The following is a 23,177-nucleotide window of genomic DNA, read 5'->3' on the forward strand; positions in this document are numbered from 1 at the left end:
GGAAGTGTTCCATGCCTTTTCTTAATGGAAATTGGAATCTAATATTTCCTTCCTTCATATCAATAACTGCACCAATCATTCTAAGGAAAGCTCTACCAAGAATAATAGGACATGAAGGATTGCAATCTATGTCAAGAACAATAAAATCTACGGGCACATAATTCCTATTTGCAACAATAAGAACATCATAATTCCTATTTGCAACGATAAGAACATCATTAATTCTTCCCATAGGTTTCTTAATAGTGCAATCTGCAATGTGCAAGTTTAGAGAGCAATCATCAAAATCACGGAAACCTAACAAATCACACAAAGTCTTTGTAATTGTGGAAACACTAGCACCCAAATCACATAAAGCATAGCATTCATGATCTTTAATTTTAATTTTAATAGTTGGTTCCCACTCATCATAAAGTTTTCTAGGGATAGAAACTTCCAATTCAAGTTTTTCTTCATAAGATTGCATCAAGGCATCAACGATATGTTTAGTAAACGCTTTATTTTGACTATAAGCATGAGGAAAATTTAGCACGGATTGCAACAAGGAAATACAAATCAATCAAAGAGCAATTTTCATAGTTAAATTCCTTGAAATTCATAATAGTGGGTTTATCAACATCTAGGGTTTTAATTTCTTCAATCCCACTTTTATCAATTTTAGCATCAAGATCAACAAATTCTGAATTCTTGGAATGCCTTCTAGGTAAAGGTGGATCATATTCAGTCCCATCATCATCAAGATTCATATTGCAAAACAAAGATTTAATAGGGGACACATCAATAACCTTTAGATCTTCATCTTTATTTTCATAGGAACTAGAAGAACACGCTCTTATAAAGGCATCTTTCTTAGCACACATCCTAGCGGTTCTTTCGTTGCACTCATCAATGGAAATTCTCATTGGTTCGAGAGACTCATTGATACCATGCTTAGGTGGAATAGATCTAGGTTTCAAAGAATCAACATCAAGAGCAATTCTATCAACGCTCCTAGCCAAATCATCAATCTTAAGCAATTTTTCTTCAATCATAGCATTAAAATTCTTTTGCGAAGTAATAAATTCTTTAGTATTAGATTAAAAATCAGAGGGCATCTTATTATAATGTCCCTAAGAATTGTTGTAGGAATTACCATAATTATTAGAGGAATTACTAGGATAAGGCCTAGGGTTCAAATTTCCTCTATACGCGTTGTTACCAAAATTGTTCCTACCAACAAAATTCACATCCATAGATTCATTATTATTCTCAATCAAAGTAGACAAGGGCATATCATTAGGATCAGAAGAAACACTCTTGTTAGCAAATAATTTCATAAGTTCATCCATCTTTCCACTCAAAACATTAATTTCTTCTATCGCATGCACCTTTTTATTAGTAGATCTTTTAGTATGCCATTGAGAATAATTAACCATAATATTATCTAGGAGTTTAGTAGCTTCTCCTAAAGTGATTTCCATAAAAGTGCCTCCCGCGGCCGAATCTAAAAGATTTCTAGAAGCAAAATTCAATCCGGCATAATTTTTTTGTATAATCATCCACAAATTTAAACAATCAGTAGGGCAATTACGTATCATTAATTTCATTCTCTCCCTAGCTTGTGCAACATGTTCATGATCAAGTTGCTTAAAATTCATAATATCGTTTCTAAGAGAGATGATCTTAGCGGGAGGAAAATACTTAGAGATAAAAGCATCTTTGCACTTGTTCCATGAATCAATACTATTTTTAGGCAAAGACGAAAACCAAGCTTTAGCATGATCTCTAAGCGAAAAAGGAAATAGCTTCAATTTAACAATATCATTATCCACATCTTTCTTCTTTTGCATGTCACAGAAATCGATGAAGCTATTTAGATGGGTAGCGGCATCTTCAGTAGGAAGGCCAGAAAACGGATCTTTCATGACAAGATTCAGCAAAGCAATATTAATTTCACAAGATTCAGCATCGGTAAGAGGAGCAATCGGAGTGCTAAAAAAATCATTATTGTTGGTATTGGTGAAGTCACACAATTTAGTATTATCTTGAGCCATCATGACAAGCAAGCAAACTAACACACAAGCAGACAAAAAGCAAGCGGGCAAAAAGAGGCAAATAGAGAGGGAGGATAGAGAGAGAGGACGAATAAAACGGAAAGGGTGAAGTGGGGGGAGAGGAAAGCGAGAGGCAAATGGCAAATAATGTAATGCGGGAGATAAGGGTATGTGACGGGTACTTGGTATGTTGACTTTTGCGTAGACCTCCCCGGCAACGGCGCCAGAAATCCTTCTTGCTACCTATTGAGCACTGCGTTGGTTTTCCCCAAAGAGGAAGGGATGGTGCAGCAAAGTAACGTAAGTTTCCCTCAGTTTTTGAGAACCAAGGTATCAATCCAGTAGGAGGATACGCGCGAGTCCCTCGTACCTGCACAAAACAAATAAATCCTCGCAACCAACGCAAATAGGGGTTGTCAATCCCTATAAGGCCACTTACGAGAGTGAGATCTGATAGATATGATAAGATAATATTTTTGGTATTTTTATGATAAAGATGCAGAGTAAAATAAAGGCAAAATAAATAGTAAAGGAAATAACTAAGTAGTAGGAGATCAATATGATAAAGATAGACCCGGGGGCCATAGGTTTCACTAGTGGCTTCTCTCGAGAGCATAAGTATTCTACGGTGGGTGAACAAATTACTGTTGAGCAATTGACAGAATTGAGCATAGTTATGAGTATATCTAGGTATGATCATGTATATAGGCATCACGTCCAAGACAAGTAGACCGACTCCTGCCTGCATCTACTACTATTACTCCACTCATCGACCACTATCCAGCATGCATCTAGAGTATTAAGTTAAAAATAGAGTAACGCCTTAAGCAAGATGACACGATGTAGAGGGATAGACTCATGCAATATGAAGAAAACCTCATCTTGTTATCCTCGATGGCAACAATACAATATGTGCCTTGCTGCCCTTACTGTCACCGGGAAAGGACACCGCAAGATTGAACCCAAAGCTAAGCACTTCTCCCATTGCAAGAAAGATCAATCTAGTAGCCCAAACCAAACTAATAATTCGAAGAGACTTGCAAAGATAACCAATCATACATAAAAGAATTCAGAGAAGATTCAAATATTATTCATAGATAGACTTGATCATAAACCCACAATTCATCGGTCTCAACAAACACACCGCAAAAAGAAGATTACATCGAATAGTTCTCCACAAGAGAGGGGGAGAACATTGTATTGAGATCCAAAAAGAGAGAAGAAGCCATCTAGCTAATAACTATGGACCCGTAGGTCTGAGCTAAACTACTCACACTTCATCGGAGGGGCTATGGTGATGATGTAGAAGCCCTCCGTGATCGATGCCCCCTCCGACGGAGCTCCGGAACATGCCCCAAGATGGGATCTCGTGGATACAGAAAGTTGCGGCGGTGGAATTAGGGTTTTGGCTCTGTATCTGATCGTTTGGGGTACGTAGGTATATATAGGAGGAAGGAGTACATTGGTGGAGCAATAGGGGGCCCACGAGGGTGGAGGGCGCGCCTGGTGGGGGTGGGCGCGCCCCCCTACCTTGTGGCCTCCTATTTCTTTTCTTGACGTAGGTCCAAGTCTCTCAGATCATAATCTTCCTCAAAATCACGTTCCCGAAGGTTTAATTCCATTTGGACTCTGTTTGATATTCCTTTTCTTTGAAACCCTAAAACATGCAAAAAACATCAATTCTGGGCTGGGCCTCCGGTTAATAGGTTAGTCCCAAAAATAATATAAAAGTGGATAATAAAGCCGAATAATGTCCAAAACAGTAGATAATATAGCATGGAGCAATCAAAAATTATAGATACGTTGGAGACGTATCACACATTGAGTGGCCTAAGCAAGCATTTCTTCCAGTGCAATTCCAGGGCATTAAAAGGGGCACATAGACGCGTTGCAAGATACATTCGGAGCGCGGCATGCACTCGATGTGGCACAAGACCGGCAATACCTTGTCGGTGATATTCACCGGATGGCAGACGGGCAGCAAAAAGATTCTGGTGCTGCATACCAACAAGAACTTCGACTAGCAGAGGACCAACTAGGTGATTCACCAGTACCACCTCGGGGACCTGAAGCAAGAGAAGGAGCAGGAGCTGGTCCTCTACAAGATTTTCTACCAGACGAACACTAGGGCCAGGAGTAAAAAGATTATAAGTTAGTTTGGTATTGGTACTTGTACTTGTACTACCTTGTCCTCTGCAAGTTGGTATTGTTCTTAACGATCTTTCGGTATGAACTTGGCATTTGCTTCCAACCATCATGCCTAGGGTTGACGTGGGTATAAAGCCGAATCATTTGTTTCGAAACCAATTTTCAGGCACCTGATTTTTATTTGATGGGTAGCATAAGCACCTGCCGTTCGAATTCCCAGTTCTCCAATTTTTTTGAAACAAGTGCATACACTTATTATCATGATGAAAAAACAATATACCTACGGCATCCCAGTTATCAGTCTATACTTGCAGAATTCTCTCATTTATTGAGCAGGTATATTTTTTTTCCAGGTCGAGCAAGTTTCAACTGGGTTGTTGACTTTCCAGGCTTGGTTTTGTTTTTAACAGTCCCGTCCCATGACGACAATGGGGCACAAAGATCCAGCAGGTATCTACTGGCCTCTGGCCCACCAGCGTTAGTTATATTTTGTGTTACAACATCCGTAGGTAGTTTTTTTATTGAATCAATCACACAGCCCAGTTCTATTTTTCTCTTGAAACGCCATGTCCTACTTCCGTTTTCTAATCTCTACCTATAGTTTTACTAGTTCATATACATGTATCATTATATTGAAAATACATAAAGTTCCCTTTTCATATTTACATCCTTATTTCTGTTGTTGTTTTCCCTCCCAGCGCTGATTTTTTTACCACTGGTTTTCCCTTAAACCAACTCAATTGTCCCATGTCTTATTTGCTTACAAAAACAAAACATTTTTTTGGTAAATCAATAAGTTCTTAAAAAATGTTTATCATTTCAAGATTACAACAGTTCGGACTCCACCGAAATATGCAAAATATGGTTGAACTTTTTGACCATGGTCCTGGGCAGAAAATGGGTTGTAATAAATTACTTAAGAATTAGCAAATGGGCTGCAAATTATTAAAAAATAGCAAATGGCTCTATGTTGTCTGCCACAGATTTGGAGGCTGACTTGTGGGCCTACTAAGTTCATGCGTACACAAGGTTTCTCAAAAAAGAAACTTAGTCAACAATCAACTCTACCAGTGTCAGACCATTAGATGTCTATCTAACGGCAATCGTGCTTCTTTAGTCTTTGGTCTTCCTGCTCCAGCCACCCAAACCAGCGCCGGTGGAACTGTCTGCTCCCGCCTCCCATGGCCGGCTGTGCTGTCGGGCAGGCCTCACGCCCCCACCAGACTCGCATCCCTGGCCTGTCTATCCCTCTACTCACTCACACCTCCTATTATTTTCCAACGACGACAACCGAGAACCAGTCAACTCTCATACTCCCCACTGCGTGGGCAGCCACTGCCGTGTCTTCCCCGACTCCGTGTTGTTCCCTTCGTAGGCCTCGCCGTCGTCCACCGCCCTGGTGCTCTCGGCGCGGCATGGTCAACGTAGTCAACAAACGACATCCATCGGAAGTGGACTGTACATGGAGAGGCTGACAGCTGGGTCCATGGCCGCACACAAGGAAATGCCTCATTACGCGCAAAATAATGATTCCTCCACCTGGCATCTGGGACCAATCGGATGGGCCACCGTATTTCGCAAAAAAACATTCTTTCCACTGACAGCTTGGAGCCACCGGCTATATCTTCGCACGCAAGGAAGTGCTTCCTTATCACACAAAGAAAAATGAATACTCCCCCTGCTAGCTGGGACCAACCATATGTGAGGCTGACTTGTGGGCCTACTAAGTTGACGCGGATGGAGGGCTTTGTCAACCTAGTCAAATATGAATGATTCTAGCTCTAGTGACCATACGATGTCCATCCAACGCCCGTAGTGCTTCTTCAACCTCTGGTCTTCTTGCTCCAGCCGCCCAAACCTGTGCCGGTCGTCCTGCCTGCTCCTGCCTCACGTGGCCGGTTGTGCTGCCGCGGAGGCCTTACCGCCCCTACTACTCCTGCCACTGGCCAGGCGATCCCTCTACTCACCCGCATCGCCTATTATTCTGCGGCGACGGCAGGCTCACACCGCAGCCAAACCAGTGAACCCTCGTACTCATGTCCGTGTGGGCTTCCACTGCCACGTCTTCCCCGGCTCCGCGTCGTCCCCTTCCTAGTCCTCGCCGTCGTCCATCGCCCTGGTGCTCTCGGCGCGGCGTGGTCAACATGGTCAAAGGAACGACTTCCATCGGAAGAGTACTACGTGGAGAGGCTGACAGCTGGGTCCACAGCCGCAGCAAGGAAGTGCCTCCTTATTACATGGAAAATAATGATTCCTCCACATGATAGCAGGGACCCACCAGACGGGCCACCGTATTTCATGAAAAAAATGTTTCCTCCCTGACTGCTCGGACCCATCAGCTACATCTTCGCATGCAAGGAAGTGCGTCCATATTCCGGGCAAAAAAATGATTCGCCCCCTGACTGCTGGGACCCACCAGCTACATCTTCGCATGCAAGGAAGTGCCTGGCAGTCGGGACCCACCTGGTCGAAGTGTACATAGCGTTGTCATTCTGGCCGCGAACGTGTACGAACATATGATCGGTCTGTCTACAGGCTGCAGCGATGCACCGTGGCCGTGTAAGGAAGGGCACGTGTCATAGTAGAGGCGCGCACGTGTGTCGTAGTAGAGGCGCGCACATAGCATGTACAGGTACGTACAACGGCCAGGGTGCAAGAAAGAAAATACGGCCACGTACGTACATACGGGCGGGGTCTCGAACGCCTACTCGCGCATACGTATGGCCAGGGCTCGTGTACATGGCTAGGGCGGAACGGAGAAACTGCGTCTTCGTCGTGGTCATGGGGAGGCAAGGGAATGCATCGTGTTCATTGAGAGGCAATGGAATGCGTGCTATTCATCGGGAGCCAGCTGGCTTGGACGGAACAGCCGATGGAAACGAGGCCTGGCTTACCGCAGAACGGAGAAAACAGCCTTGTGTTCGACCGACCACGGTCGAAACGGGATCGTATTCATCGGGAGGGGTCCGGCGTGCCACAAAACGGAGGAAACAGACTTCTCTTAGACCTCCTACGGTGGAAATGGGGTCCTGTTGATCGGGAGGGGTGTGGCGTACCTCAAACGGAGGAAACGAACTTGCGTTGGAGCGCTACGGTCGAAACGGGGGTCCTGTTCATCGGCAGCGGTGTGGCGTACCACAAAACGGGACTCCACGGGATACAGTTCATATCCACCGTTGACCTCCTCCAGCCTCCACGGGCTACTGTTCATCCACCATCGACCTCCTCCATCCTCCACCTGCGACTGTTCATCGATGGGCTCCTGTTCATCCAGCCTCCACCGTGCGCTCCTACACCGGCTACTATTCAACCAACTCTCTCCACGGGGTCCTGTTCAACCACCCCTCCATGGGCTACTGTTCATCTAGCCCTCCACTAGCTATTGTTCAACCAGCCCTCCACGGGGTCCTGTTCATCCAGCCCTCCATGGGGTCCTGTTCATCCACCCCCCAACCGGCTCGATCGGGGTCATGTTCATCTAGCAGCAACACCACGGGGTCCTATTCATCCACCCCCACCGGGAACTGTTCATCCCCCCCCCCCCGCCCCAACAATGCTCACTGTTCATCCAGAGGAAGCATCGATCAGCTTCAATTAGCAGCAATAGCGAAGGAATCACTCGAGTTGAGTTAACAGCAAGGGATGGATCGATCGCTCGGGTTCAGTAACGCGTAGCCTGCAGTGCAATCACTCAGGTTCAGTTAGAGCCCAATGCCTCGCTCGGTTCAGTTAGAGCTCAATGCCTCGCACACATGCACGTACGTACGAGAAAAACGTGCATCGCTCAACCCTGAACCACCCACCATAACCGGGAACTCCCCCGATATTTTCCTCGCCCTCGCTTCTACCATGGTTTTTTCCGTTCTGGACGGCCCAAAGAATGTCATACAGCTGCGTCTCCAGCCCGCCCAGGATGAAAAGCTCATTTTCTGTCAAGATTTTTTGTCATAGAAGTAGGAGCCCACCACATCTATGATGATATCGGGTTTTGTCACAATTATCGTCATAGAAATGTCATAAGCATGACAGAAAAAATTCGTTCGGCCCAAAATGTCACACATGTGTCTTTTTTTGTAGTGATATGGTGCGATCTATGATGTCTCTTACCGATTTACCACTATCGTTTTGGGGTTATGCTTTAGAGATGGCTGCATTCACGTTAAATAGGGCACTATCTAAATCAGTTGAGATGACACCATATGAACTGTGGTTTGGCAAGAAACCTAAGCTGTTGTTTCTTAAATTTTGGGGCTGTGATGCTTATGTGAAAAAGCTTCAACTTGATTAGCTCAAACCCAGATCGGAGAAATGTGTCTTCATATGATACCCAAAGGAAACTATTGGGTACACCTTCCATCACAGATCCGAAGGTAAGATATTCGTTGCTAAGAATGGATCTTTCTAGAGAAGGAGTTTCTCTCAAAAGAAGTGAGTGGGAGGAAAGTAGAACTTGATGAGGTAATTGTACCTTCTCCCAAATTGGAAAGTAGTTTATCAAAGAAATTAGTTCCAGTGATTCCTACACCAATTAGTGAGGAAGCTAATGACGATGATCATCAAACATCAGATCAAGTTACTACCGAACCTCGTAGGTCAACCATAGTACGGTCCGCACCAGCGTGGTACAGTAATCCTATTCTGGAGGTCATGTTACTAGACCATTATGAACCTACAAACTATGAGGAAGTGATGATGAGCCCAGATTCCGTGAAATGGCTTGAGGCCATGAAACCTGAGATGGGATCCATGTATGAGAACAAAGGGTGGAATTTCATTGACTTGCCCGATAATCGGCAATCCATAGAGAATAAATGGATCTTCAAGAAGAATACTGACTCTGACGGTAATGTTACTGTCTACAAAGCTCGACTTGTTGCGAAAGGTTTTCGACAAGTTCAAGGAATTGACTACGATGAGACCTTCTCACTCGTAGCGGTGCTTAAGTCTGTCTGAATCATGTTAGCAATAGCCGCATTTTATGATTATGAAATTTGGCAAATGGATGTTAAAACTGCATTCCTTAATGGATTTCTTAAAGAAGAGTTGTATATGATGCAACCAGAAGGTTTTGTCGATCCTAAAGGTGCTAACAAAGTGTGCAAGCTCCAGCGATCCATTTATGGACTGGTGCAAGCCTCTCGGAGTTGGAATATATGCTTTGATAGTGTGATCAAAGCATATGGTTTTATACAGAATTTTGGAGAAGCATGTATTTACAAGAAAGTGAGTGGGAGCTCTGTAGAATTTCTAATATTATACGTGGATGCCTTATTGTTGATTGGAAATAATATAGAATTTCTGGATAGCATAAAAGGATACTAGAATAAGAATTTTTCAATGAAAGACCTCAGTGAAGCTACTTATATATTGGGCATCAAGATCTATAGAGATAGATCAAGACGCTTAATTGGACTTTCACAAAGCAGATACCTTTATAAAGTTTTGAAGAAATTCAAAATGGATCAGTCAAAGAAAGGGTTCTTGCGTGTGTTACAAGGTGTAAAGTTGAGTCAGACTCAATGCCTGACCACTGCAGAAGATAGAGAGAAAATGAAAGTCATCACCTATGCCTCAACCATAGGTTCTATCAATGTATGCAATGATGTGTACCAGACCTGGTGTGTGCCTTGCTATAAGTTTAGCAGGGAGGTACCAAAGTAATCCAGGAGTTGATCACTGGATAGCGGTCAAGAACATCCTGAAATACCTGAAAAGGACTAAGGATATGTTTCTCGTTTATGGAGGTGACAAAGAGCTTGTCGCAAATGGTTACGTCAATGCAAGCTTTGACACTGAACCGGATGACTGAAAGTCGCAAACCGAATACGTATTTATATTGAATGGTGGAGCTGTAAGTTGGTGCAGTTCCAAGCAGAGCATCATGGCGAGATCTACATGTGAAGCGGAGTACATAGCTGCTTCGGAAGCAGCAAATGAAGGAGTCTGGATGAAGGAGTTCATATCCGATCTAGGTGTAATACCTAGTGCATCGGGTCCAATGAAAATCTTTTGTGAAAATACTGGAGCTATTGCCTTAGCGGAGGAATCTAGATTTCACAAGAGAACCAAACACATCAAGAGACGCTTCAATTCCACCCGCGATCAAGTCAAGGAGGGAGACATAGAGATTTGCAAAATACATACGGATTTGAATGTTGCAGATCCATTGACTAAGCCTCTTTCACAAGCAAAACATGATCAACACCAAGACTCCATGGGTGTTAGAATCATTACTATGTAATCTAGATTATTAATTCTAGTGCAAGTGGGAGACTGAAGGAAATATGCCCTAGAGGCAATAATAAAGATGTTATTTAAAATTCCTTATATTAGTATGCCTCTACTAGACTAGCTCGTTAATCAAAGATGTTTAGGTTTCCTCACCATAGACATGTGTTATCATTTGATGAACGGGGTCACATTATTAGGAGAATGATGTGATGGACAAGACCCATCCGTTAGCTTAGCATAATGATTGTTAATTTTATTGCTATTGCTTTATTCATGACTTATACATATTCCTCTGACTATGAGATTATGCAACTCCCGAATACCGAAGGAACACCTTGTGTGCTATCAAACGTCACAACATAACTGGGTGATTATAAAGATGCTCTACAGGTGTCTATGAAGGTGTTTGTTTTGTTGGAATAGATCAAGATTATGATTTGTCACTCTAAGTATCGGAGAGGTATCTCTGGGCCCTCTCGGTAATGCACATCACTATAAGCCTTGCAAGCAATGTAACTAATGAGTTAGTTGCGGGATGATGCATTACGGAATGAGTAAAGAGACTTGCCAGTAATGAGATTGAACTAGGTATGATGACACCGACGACCGAATCTTGGGCAAGTAACATACCGATGACAAAGGGAATAACATATGTTGTTATTGCGGTTTGACCGATAAAGATCTTCGTAGAATATGTAGGAACCAATATGAGCATCGAGGTTCCTCTATTGGTTATTGACCGGAGATGTGTCTCGGTCATGTCTACATAGTTCTCTAACCGGTAGGGTTCGCACGCTTAATGTTCAACGATGGTTTGTATTATGATTTATGTGATTTGGTGACCGAAGGTTGTTCAGAGTCCCAGATGAGATTGCGGACATGACGAGGCGTCTCGAAATGGTCGAGAGGTAAAGATTCATATATTGGAAGGTAGTATTCGGTCATCGAAATGGTTCTGAGTGATTCGGGTATTTTACCGGAGTACCGAGGGGTTACCGAAACCCCCCGGGGGAATTAATAGGCCTTAGTGGAGAGAGAGGAGGGCCACAAGGGGTGCCCCCCCATGGCAGTCTGAATTTGACTAGGGGAGGGGGCAGCGCCCCCTTTCCCTCTCCCTCTCCTTCCTTTTTCCCTCCGGCGAAGAAAGGAAAGGGGGGTGAATCCTACTACGACTCCACTCCCCCCTTGGCGCACCCCCTCTAGGCCGGCCGCCTCCTCCTCCCCTCCTTTATATATGGGGGTAGGGGCACCCCAAAGGCACATCAATTGTCCTCTTAGCCGTGTGCGGTGCCCCCCTCCGCAGTTTACTCCTCCCGTCATAGCGTCATAGTGCTTAGGCGAAGCCCTGCACGGATCACATCACCGTCACTGTCACCACGTCATCGTGCTAACGGAACTCTCCCTCGATCCTCTACTGGATCAAGAGTTCGAGGGACATCATCGAGCTGATCGTGTGCTGAACTCGGAGGTGCCATACGTTCGGTACAAGATCGATTGGATCGTGAAGACGTTCGACTACATCAACCGCATTAACCTAATGCTTCCACTTTCGGTCTACAAGGGTACGTGGACACACTCTCCCCTTCTCGTTGCTGTGCATCTCCTAGATAGATCATGCGTGATCGTAGGAATTTTTTTGAAATTGCATGCTACGTTCCCCAACAGTAACTAGCCGCCCCTGCTGCCACACTAGCGCAAATCCGCCACCCACTACACCCCAAAGATTTCTCTTTGCACCCGCACGGAGATGGACCCTAGATCTAGGATACTGGGTGCTACTTGTGAGCTGTGTTGGGATTTCCTTGAAGAGGAGAGGATGCTGCTTTTGGGAAACATTGCATGGAAAACAAAAAAATTCTATGCACACGCAAGATCTATCCATGGAGATGCATAGCAACGAGGGGGAGAGTGTGTCTACGTACCCTCGTAGACTGTAAGCGGAAGTGTTTAACAATGCGGTTGATGTAGTCAAACTTCTTCGCGCTCCAACCAATCAAATACGGAACACACGACACCTCTGCGTTCTGCACATGTTCAGCCTTCTTCATCCAGCAAGACAACAAGGTAGTAGATGAGTTCCGGCAACAGGACGGTGTGGTGACGGTGATGGTGATGCGATCTCCGCAGGGCTTTGCCTAAGCACTATGGAAATATGACCGAGGGAGTAAACGGTGGATGGGGGCGCCGCACATGGCTAAGACAATGTCTATTATGTACTAGGCGCCCCCTCCCACATATAAATAGGTGGGAGGGAGGAGCAGCCAAAGGAGGCGCCCAAGTAGGAGGAATCCTACTTGGGGCCCCTCCCAAGACACGCCCCCTTTCCTTATTTGGAGTGCAGGGAAAGGCAGAGGAGGGTGCCCTCCCCTTTCCTTTCTCCCATGAGAGGGAAAGGCAGGAGGGGCTAGCCCTCCCCCTTTTCCTTCCCTAGGTCTAGCCAAACAAGGGAGGGGGCGCACCAGGTGACCCGATTCCTTCCCGGTGTGATCATGTTTTTCTTAGGAGAGAAGTTTAGTCAATGGGTCTATCACATTCAGATCCGTATGTATTTTGCAAATTTCTATGTCTTCAATGCTCTACATGGAGCTACTCTAGCAAATTGCTCCCAGTTCCAATATGTATCCAGATTGAGACTTAGAGTCATCTGTATCGGTGTCAGAGCTTGCATTGACGTAAGCCTTTACGATGAACTCTTTATTACCTCCATCACCGAGAAACATTTCCTTAGTCCTCTTTAAGGTACCTAAGGATAATATTGACCGCTGTCTAGTGATCTACTCTTGGATCACCATTGCACCCCTTGCCAAACTCATGGCAAGGCATACAATAGATTTGGTACATGACATGACATACTTTATAGGACCTATGGCCGAGGCAAAGGGAATGACTTTCATTCACTCTCGATCTTCTGTCATGGTCGGGATTTTAGTCTTACTCAAGTTCACACCTTGTAACTCAGGGAAGAACCCTTTCTCTGACCGATCCATTTTGAACTTCTTCAAAACTTTATCAAGGTATGTGTTTTGTGAAAGTCCTATTAAGCGTCTCGATCTATCTCTATAGATCTTGATCCCAATATATAAGCAACCCCACCGAGGTTTTCATTGAAAAATTCTTATTCAAATACCTTTTTATGCTATCCAGAAATTCTATATCATTTCCAATCAACAATATGTCATCCACATATCATATTAGAAATGCTACAGAGCTCCCACTCACTTTCTTGTAAATATAGGCTTCATCATAATTATGTACAAAACCATATGCTTTGATCACCTCATCAAAGTGTATATTCCAACTCTGAGATGCTTGCACCAGTCCATAGATGGATCACTGGAGCTTGCACACTTTGTTAGCACCTTTAGGATTAAAAAAACCTTCTGGTTGCATCATATACAACTCTTATTTAAGAAATCCATTAAGGAATATAGTTTTGATGTCCATTTGCCAATTCCATAATTATAAAATGTGGCAATTGCTAACATGATTCAGACTGGCTTAAGCATCGCTACGGGTGAGAAGGTCTCATCGTAGTCAACCCCTTGAGCTTGTCGAAAACCTTACGCAACAAGTCAAGCTTTGTAGATGGCGACATTACCATCAGCGTCTGTCTTCTTCTTGAAGATACATTTATTCTTAATGGCTTGCGGATCATCGGGCAAGTCCACCAAAGTCCACACTTTATTCTCATACATGGATCCAATGTCAGATTTCATGGCCTCAAGCCATCTCTCGGAATCTGGGCTCATCATAGCTTCTTCATAGTTCGTAGGTTCGCCATGGTCTAGTAACATGACTTCCAGGACAGGATTACCGTACCACTCTGGTGCGGAATGTGCTCTATTTAACCTATGAGGTCCAGTAGTAACTTGATTTGAAGTTTCATGATCATCATCATTAGCTTCCTCTCTAGTAGGTGTAGGCATCATGGGAATGGATTTCTCTGATGTGCTACTTTCCAAATTGAGAGAAGGTATAATTACCTCAGCATGTTCTACTATCCTCCCACTCCTTTCGAGAGAAACTCCTTCTCTAGAAATGTTCCATTCTTGGCAACGAAGATCTTGCCTTCGGATATGTGGTAGAAGGAGTACCCTATTGTTACTTAGGGTATCATATGAAGACGCACTTCTCCAATTTTGGTTCGAGCTTATCAGGCTGAAGCCTTTTGACATAAGTGCCGCAACCCCAAATTTTAAGAAACGACAACTTAGGTTTCTTGCCGAACCGTAGTTCATACGGTGTCGTATCAACAGATTTAGATGGTGCCCTATTTAATGTGAATGTGGTTGTCTCTAATGCATAACCCTAAAATGATGGTGGTAAATCGGTAAGAGACGTCATAGGATGGACCATATCCAATAAAGTGTGGTTACGACATTCATATACACCATTATGATGTGGTGTTCCAGGTGGCGTGAGTTGTGAAACAATTCCACATTGTTTTAAATGAAGGCCAAACTCGTAACTCAAATATTCGTCTCTGTGATCAGATCGTAGAAACTTTATTTTCTTGGTCCAATGATTCTCCACTTCACTCTGAAATTATTTGAACTTTTCAAATGTTTCAGACTTGTGTTTCATCAAGTAGATATAACCATACCTACTCAAATCATCTCTGAAGGTCATAAAATAACAATACCCACCACGTGTTTCAACACTCATCAGAGCGCAAATATCGGTATGTGATACGTCTCCAACGTATCTACTTTTCCTAACACTTTTCCTCTTATTTTGGACTCTAATTTGCATGATTTGAATGAAACTAAGCCCGGACTGACATTGTTTTCTGCAGAACTACCATGGTGTTGTTTTTGTGCAGAAATAAAAGTTCTCGGAATGGAACGAAACTTTGCGATGATTTTTTATACAATAAACAAGAATTTCTGGAGCCAAGATCCACCGAAGGGGGCACCTGGGTGGGCACAACCCACCAGGGCGTGCCCCCCTCTTGGTGCGCCTAGGTGGGTTGTCCCCACCTGGTGGCCTCGCAGACCCTGAAACCGACGCTATAAAATCCTATTTTTCTAGAAAAAAATCATGGAGAAAGAATTATCGTGATCCACAAGACAGAGCCACCGTCACCTCTTGTTCTTCATCGGGAGGCCAGATCTGGAGTCCGTTTGGGTATCCGGAGAGGGGGATCTTCGTTCTTCATCATCACCAACCCTTCTCCATCGCCAATTCCATGATGCTCCCCACCGAGAGTGGGTAATTCCTTCATAGGCTTGCTGGTTGGTGAGGAGTTGGATGAGATTCATCATGTAATCGAGTTAGTTTTGTTAGGGCCTGATCCCTAGTATCCACTTTGTTCTAAGATTGATGTTGCTATGTCTTTGCCATGCTTAATGCTTGTCACTTTAGGCCCGGGTGTGATACGTCTCCAATGTATCTATAATTTTTGATTGTTCCATGCTGTTATATTATCAATCTTGGATGTTTTATAATCATTTTATATCATTTTTTGGTACTAACATATTGACATAGTGCCAAGTGCCAGTTGCTGTTTTTTTGCATGTTTTTTACATCATAGAAAATCAATACCAAATGGAGTCCAAATGCCACGAAATTTATAGAGATTTTTAATGGACCAGAAGACACCTAATGGGCCAAGGCTGTGCTTGGGAGAGTGATCTGAGGAGAGCACAACCCACCAGGGTGCGCCAGGAGGCCCAGGCATGCCCTGGTGGGTTGTTCCCACCTCAGGTGCCCCTCGGACTGCCTCTTTGCTCTACAAATACCCCAATATTCCAGAACCCTAGGGGATTTGACGAAAATCAATTCCAACCGCCGCAGAATCTAGAACCTCCAGATACAATCTAGACACCATCACGGATGGGGTTCACCACCTCCATTGGTGCCTCTCCGATGATGCGTGAGTAGTTCTTTGTAGACCTTTGGGTCCATAGTTAGTAGCTAGATGTCTTCCTCTCTGTCGTTTGATTCTCAATACAATGGTCTCTTGGAGATCCATATGATGTAACTCTTTTTGCGGTGTGTTTGTTGGGATCGGATGAACTTTGAGTTTATAATCAGATCTATCTTTTTATATCCATGAAAGTATTTGAGTTTCTTTGATCTCTTTTACGCATGATTGCTTATAGCCTCGTATTTCTTCTCCGATATTTTGGGTTTGTTTGGCCAACTTGATCTATTTATCTTGCAATCGGAAGGGGAACCGACACGTATGTATCGTTTTTTGAGATTGATCCCCTCTTTCTTCTAACGAACATCGGTATTTTACTCGAAGCTATATTTTATTCGTCACATACTATGTGTTTTTCTTCGAGCGTCTTGTATGGTATGAGTCTTTCCTTGTTTTATTTTGTGTTTGATGTCTTGATTCCTTGTTGGACACACCTATTTGAGAGAGCCAAAATTATGTCATGACTTGTTAGAATTGCTCTCTATGCTTCACTTAAATTTTTTATGAGCTATGGACTTGCTCTAGTGCTTCACTTATATATTTTTGAGCACGATGTGCTTTAGTATTTTTTGAAGAATGCTTTCTTGCTTCACTTAGATTTATTGGAGAGTCAGTAAAATTTTCAAGAAATTCTCTCTTGCTTCACTTAAATTAATTTGAGAGAAAGAAATATTATGCTCATGATCTTCACTTATAATTGTTTGAGCTTGTCAAAAGGAACATATGAAAATTAGTTCCAAAGTGATAGGTATCCAAGAAGGATATAATAAAAACTTTCATGAAGATCATTGGAAAAAATAAACTTGATTCTCAGTAATAGTTTTGAGATATGATGATGTGATATGTGAGTTATATGGATGAGTAATTATGCTTTAGTAAGAATATTGGTGTTAAGGTTTGTGATTCCCTATGCAAGCACGAAAGTAAATAATTGTTCAATGAAATTATATCCTACTTGTGGTGCATTATTCGGTGTTAATTATGCTTAATGCTCGCTTATGAGATTATTTGTTTCTTGGTTGGTCGCTTCTCAATCTTTTGCTAGCCTTCATTTTGCACTAAGTATGATCACTATTTGTGCATCCAAAAACCTTTAAACCAGTTTTGCCACATGAGTCCACTATATCTACCTATATGCGATATTCTTTGGCTGTTCTAAGCAAATTTGTATGTGCCATCTCTAATTTTCAAAATAAACTTCTCTTTTGTGTATTCATTTCACTCGCGGAGCGGTGAGGGGTGGCTAATATTTTCCATGCCAGATGTTTTATTCTCATGATGAGTGTTTATTCACTTGTCATTGCACAAGAGTAAGGCAAAGATATTAGGAATGCCCAGTCCCGAAATGAAAAATGAATTTACTTTATGTTGTCAAATAATAAATTCCTTAGAAAGTGTTGGTATGGAGGGCAACCATGGATACGGCTAGCCATGGAAAGTGAGGAATAAACTTTATTTTCTTTTTGGGAACCGCCTATGATATATCTAGCATGGAAAGTGTTGGGAACTCCAAGTCATTTTCGTTGGTGCGAAGGACACATCTCCCAAAATGTTTTTATCTCGAAGTTTTTCGCTTTGAGCTCTGGCACCTCTACAAATCCCTACTTCCCTCTGCGAAGGGCCTTTCTTTTACTTTATGCAAATTTTTATTGAATTTGAGTCTCCATCTTATCTTATAAAAGCACCAACTAGGAGGCACTATGATCGTACTTGAGCATTGGGTGTACTTAATATGCGAGTGTGTTTCATGAATGGATCAATGATTGAGCATGATGGGCTAGGGATAGCTTATTTTAGCATTGATATTTTGAAAGACATGGTTTCTTGTTGATATGCTTGAGTGTTTAAGTTATCATGTTAAAACTAGACTATTGCTTTGAACAATATAAAAGTCCAAATGTCCATGCTATAAAGAAAAGAAATATGATATGACATGATAGGCAGCATTCCACATCAAAAATTCTGTTTTTATCACTTACCTACTCGAGGACGAGTAGGAGTTAAGCTTGGGGATGTTGATACGTCTCCAACGTCTATAATTTTTGATTGTTCCATGCTGTTATATTATCAATCTTGGATGTTTTATAATCATTTTATATCATTTTTTGGTACTAACCTATTGACATAGTGCCAAGTGCCAGTTGCTATTTTTTGCATGTTTTTGACATCGCAGGAAATCAATACCAAACGGAGTCCAAATGCCACGAAACTTTACGGAGATTTTCTATGGACCAGAAGACACCTAATGGACCAAGGCTACGCCTGGGGGTGCTCCGAGGAGAGCACAACCCACTAGGGCGCTCCAGGAGGCCCAGGCATGCTCTGGTGGGTTATGCCCACCTCGGGTGCCCCCCGGACAGCCACTTTGCTCTATAAATACCCCGATATTCCAGAAACCCTAGGGGAGTCGATGAAAATCAATTCTAGCTGCCGTAGAGTCCAAAACCACCAGATCCAATCTGGACACCATCACGGATGGGGTTCACCACCTCCATTGGAGTAGTTCTTTGTAGACCTTGGGGTCCGTAGTTAGTAGCTAGATGGCTTCCTCTCTCTCGTTTGATTCTCAATACAATGGTCTCTTGGAGATACATATGATGTAACTCTTTTTGCGGTGTGTTTGTTGGGATCGGATGAACTTTGAGTTTATGATCAGATCTATCTTTTTATATCCATGAAAGTATTTGAGTTTCTTTGATCTCTTTTATGCATGATTGCTTATAGCCTCATATTTCTTCTCTGATATTTGGGTTTTGTTTGGCCAACTTGATCTATTTATCTTGCAATGGGAAGAGGTGCTTTGTAGTGGGTCCGATCTTACGGTGCTTGATCCTAGTGACAGAAGGGGAACCAACACGTATGTATCGTTGCTACTAAGGATAAAACTATGGGGTCTATCTCTACATAGATAGATCTTGTCTACTGATACGTCTCCAACGTATCTATAATTTTTTATTGTTCCATGCTATTATATTATCTATTTTGGATGTTAATGGGCTTTATTTTACACTTTTATATTATTTTTGGGACTGACCTATTAACCGGAGGCCTAGCCCAAAGTGCTGTTTTTTTGCCTATTTCGGTGTTCCGTAGAAAAGGAATATCAAACGGAGTCCAAACGGAATGAAACCTTCGGGAGCATGATTTTTGGAACAAACGTGATCCAGGGGACTTGGAGTGGACGTCAAGCAATCAACGAGGCGGCCACGAGGCAGGGGGCGCCCCCCCAGGCGTGCCCTCCACCCTCGTGGGCCCCTCGTTGCTCCACCGACCTACTTCTTCCTCCTATATATATTCACATACCCCGAAAACATCCAGGAGCACCATGAAACCCTATTTCTACTGCCGCAACCTTCTGTACCCAAGAGATCCCATCTTGGGGCCTTTTCCGGAGCTCTGCCGGAGGGGGGCATTGATCACGGAGGGCCTCTACATCAACTCCATGGCCCCTCCGATGATGTGTGAGTAGTTTACCTCAGACCTTCGGGTCCATAGCTAGTAGCTAGATGGCTTCTTATCTCTCTTTGGATCTCAATACAAAGTTCTCCTCGATTCCCTTGGAGATATATTCGATGTAATCTTCTTTTGTGGTGTGTTTGTCGAGATCCGATGAATTGTGGATTTATGATCAAGTTTATCTATGAACAATATTTGAATCTTCTCTGAATTATTTTATGTATGATTGGTTTATCTTTGCAAGTCTCTTCGCATTATCAGTTTGGTTTGGCCTACTAGATTGATCTTTCTTGCAATGGGAGAAGTGCTTAGCTTTGGGTTCAATCTTGCGGTGCTCGATCCCAGTGACAGAAACGAAAACGACACGTATTGTATTGTTGCCATTGAGGATAAAAAGATGGGGTTTATACCATATTGCATGAATTTATCCTTCTACATCATGTCATCTTGCTTAAGGCGTTACTCTGTTCTTATGAACTTAATACTCTAGATGCATGCTGGATAGCGGCGATGTGTGGAGTAATAGTAGTAGATGCAGAATCGTTTCGGTCTACTTGTCTCGGACGTGATGCCTATATACACGATCATGCCTAGATATTCTCATAATTATTCGCTTTTCTATTAATTGCTCGACAATAATTTGTTCACCCATCATAATACTTATGCTATATTGAGAGAAGCCACTAGTGAAACCTATGGCCCCCGGGTCTATTTTCCATCATACAAGTTTCCAATCTATTTTATTTTGCAATCTTTACTTTCAATGTATATCATAAAAATACCAAAAATATTTATCTTATTATTATCATATCTATCAGATCTCACTCTTGCAAGTGGCCGTGAAGGGATTGGCAACCCCTTTATCATGTTGGTTGCGAGGTTCTTATTAGTTTGTGTAGGTACGAGGTGACTCGTGCATGGTCTCCTACTGGATGGATACCTTGGTTCTCAAAAACTGAGGGGAAATACTTACGTTGCTTTATTGCATCTCCCTTTCCTATTCAAGGGAAAACCAACGCAGTGCTCAAGAGGTAGCAAGAAGGATTTCTGGCGTCGTTGCCACGGAGATCTACGCCAAGTCAAGACATACCAAGTACCAATCACAACTCTTATCCTTCGCATTACATTATTTGCCATTTGCCTCTCGTTTTCCTCTCCCCCACTTCAGCCTTGCCGTTTTATTCGCCCTCTTTTCTTTCCCCCTTCTCTTTTCCAGTTTGCCTCTTTTGCCGGTTTCTTGTTTGCTTGTGTGTTGGATTGCTTGCTTGTCACGATGGCTCAAGATAATACTAAATTGTGTGACTTTTCCAATACCAATAATAATGATTTTATTAGCATTCCGATTGCTCCTCTTACCGATGTTGAATCTTGTGAAATTAATACTGCTTTGCTGAATCTTGTCATGAAAGATCCGTTTTTTGGCCCTCCTAGTGAAGATGCCGCTACCCATCTAAACAAATTTGTTGATTTGTGTGATATGCAAAAGAAGAAAGATGTGGATAATGATATTGTCAAACTTAAGCTATTTCCATTTTTGCTTAGAGATCGTGCTAAAGCTTGGTTTTCGTCTTCGCTTAAAAATAGTATTGATTCATGGAATAAGTGCAAAGATGCTTTTATCTCTAAGTATTTTCCTCCCGCTAAGATCATCTCTCTTAGAAACGATATTATGAACTTTAAGCAACTTGATCATGAGCATGTTGCACAATCTTGGGAGAGGATGAAATTAATGATACGTAATTGCCCTACACATGGATTGAATTTATGGATGATTATACAAAAAATTATGCCAGGTTGAATTTTGCTTCTAGAAATCTTTTAGATTCGGCCACGGGAGGCACTTTTATGGAAATCACTTTATGAGAATCTACCAAACTCCTAGATAATATTATGGTTAATTATTCTCAATGGCACACTGAAAGATCTACTAGTTAAAAGGTGCATGCAATTGAAGAGATTAATGTTTTGAGTGGAAAGATGGATGAAATTATGAAATTGTTTGCTAATAAGAGTGCTCCTACTGATCCTAATGATATGCCTTTGTCTACTTTGATTGAGAATAATAATGAATCTATGGATGTGAATTTTGTTGGTAGGAACAATTTTGGTAACAACGCATATAGAGGTAATTTTAATTCTAGGTCGTTTCCTAGTAATTCCTCTAATAATTATGGTAATTTCTACAATAATTCTTATGGAAATTATAATAATATGCCCTCTGATTTTGAATCTAGTATTAAATAATTTATTAGTTTGCAAAAGAGTTCAATGCTTTGATTGAAAAAAAATTGCTTAAGATTGATGAGTTGGCTAGGAACGTGGATAGAATTTCTCTTGATGTTGATTCTTTGAAACTTAGATCTATTCCACCTAAGCATGATATCTATGAGTCTCTCAAAGCCATGATAATTTCCATTGATGAGTGCAAAGAAAGAACCGCCAGGATGCGTGCAAAAAGAGATTGCTTTGTGAAAGCGTGTTCTTCTAGTTTTCATGATAATAAGGATGAAGATCTAAAGGTAATTGATGTGTCCCCTATTAAATGTTTGTTTTGCAATATGAATCTTGATAATTATGGGACTGGAGATGAGTCAACTTTAGTTAGAAGGCGTCCCAAAAATTCGGACTTTTTAGATCTTGATGCAAAAATTGATAAAAGTGGGATTGAAGAGGTCAAAACTCTAGATAGCAACGAACCCACTATCTTGGATTTCAAGGAATTTAATTATGATAATTGATCTTTGATAGATTGTATTTCCTTGTTGCAATCCGTGCTAAATTCTCCTCATGCTTATAGTCAAAATAAAGCTTTTACTAAACATATCGTTGATGCTTCGATGCAATCTTATGAGGAAAAACTTGAGTTGGAAGTTTCTATTCCTAGAAAACTTTATGATGAGTGGGAACCTACTATTAATATAAAAATTAAAGATCATGAATTCTATGATTTATGTGATTTGGGTGCTAGTGTTTCCACGATCCCAAAAACTTTGTGTGATTTGCTAGGTTTCCGTGAATTTGATGATTGTTCTTTAAAATTGCACCTTGCGGATTCCATTATTAAGAAACCTATGGGAAATATTAATGATGTTATTATTATTTCAAATAGGAATTATGTGCCCGTAGATTTCATTGTTCTTGATATAGATTGCAATCCTTCATGTCCTATTATTCTTGGTAGACCTTTCCTTAGAACGATTGGTGCAATTATTGATATGAAGGAAGGGAATATTAGATTCCAATTTCCGTTAAGGAAAGGCATGGAACACTTCCCTAGAAAGAAAATTAAATTACCATGTGAATCTATTATGAGAGCCACTTATGGATTGCCTACCAAAGATGGCAATACCTAGATCTATCCTCGCTTTTATGCCTAGCTAGGG

This window comes from Triticum aestivum, chromosome 7A, assembly GCF_018294505.1.
Source record: "Triticum aestivum cultivar Chinese Spring chromosome 7A, IWGSC CS RefSeq v2.1, whole genome shotgun sequence".
Classification (NCBI taxonomy): domain Eukaryota; kingdom Viridiplantae; phylum Streptophyta; class Magnoliopsida; order Poales; family Poaceae; genus Triticum; species Triticum aestivum.